Consider the following 1,068-nt stretch of genomic DNA (forward strand, 5'->3'; position numbering starts at 1 on the left):
CAATTGAATGAATGAATTGCATGATGAACATGAAGGGTTTGTACAGGCAGAAGTTGTTTCCATGACCCATGTGGTTGCAGCAGCAGCAGCACTGCTGTGTCTTCTAGACTGTGAGCCCACTGTTGGGTAGGGGCCGTCTCTATATGTTGCCAACTTGTACTTCCCAAGCGCTTAGTACAGTGCTCTGCACACAGTAAGCGCTCAATAAATACGATTGAATGAATAAATGAATGAACTTGCGGCTGGGACCAGATAGGGGGGTCAGCTTGGCAACCAATATGGTCTTTGATGCCCTCTGTGATTCTAGGTCCAGGTGTCAGGGGACCAAGACTCATTCTCAAGGGGAGAGTCCATCATCAATTGGTCAGTGGTATTTAATGAACACTTACTGTCTACAGAGCACTATATTAGGTGCCTGGAAGAGTACAGTAGGCTTGGTAGTCCCAGTCCCTGCCTCCCAGGAGCTTACATCATCATCAACAACATCATCACTGTCCTCATTCTAAGCCCTCTGTAGAGCTCAGAGGTGCTGCCTGGTCTTGAGTGGAGCTGCCAATCCACAAATTTAGCCAAAGATCCCAAGTAGCAATAAGGCGGACCCTCTCAGGGTCACACCTGGAGAGTTTCCAGTCCTCTACCAGTCTCGACTATGGGAGGGAGAGTCAAGCAGGGGCTTACCAATTCCATTCCTAGCTTGGGCAGTGGCTAGCGAGTGGAAGTTCAATCTGCTACAAGCCAAAACTCACCCGTTCTGGGCAGCAGCAGCACAGGAGAGAGTTGAGGGTGGAGACTCAAGTTTACTGTGTGGAAGGTGGCAATCGTAAACCACTTGTGTATTTTTACCAAGAAAACTCTATGGATACACTACCAGAACGATTGCAGCTGGAGAGTGGGGTGTTCTGGGAGACTGTTGGGTAGGGACTGTCTCTATATCTTGCCAATTTGTACTTCCCAAGCGCTTAGTACAGTGCTCTGCACATAGTAAGTGCTCAATAAATACGATTGATGGTGAGAGATGTGTCCGTGGTGTCGCGACGGGTTCGAAACGACTCGATGGCATAAGAGAAG

At 48.6% G+C, this 1,068-nt stretch overlaps 1 non-coding gene across 1 annotated transcript; it reads left to right on the forward strand.

Annotated features, from left to right (window-relative positions):
* The first annotated feature begins 597 nt into the window (after nucleotides 1-597).
* On the forward strand, nucleotides 598-736 carry LOC119929208. The gene has a single exon (XR_005451344.1). It is a non-coding gene; the product is annotated as a small nucleolar RNA SNORA7 (small nucleolar RNA).
* Nucleotides 737-1,068: the final 332 nt, after the last annotated feature.

Source organism: Tachyglossus aculeatus, chromosome 5 (genome assembly GCF_015852505.1).
Source record: "Tachyglossus aculeatus isolate mTacAcu1 chromosome 5, mTacAcu1.pri, whole genome shotgun sequence".
NCBI classification, from domain to species: Eukaryota; Metazoa; Chordata; class Mammalia; order Monotremata; family Tachyglossidae; genus Tachyglossus; species Tachyglossus aculeatus.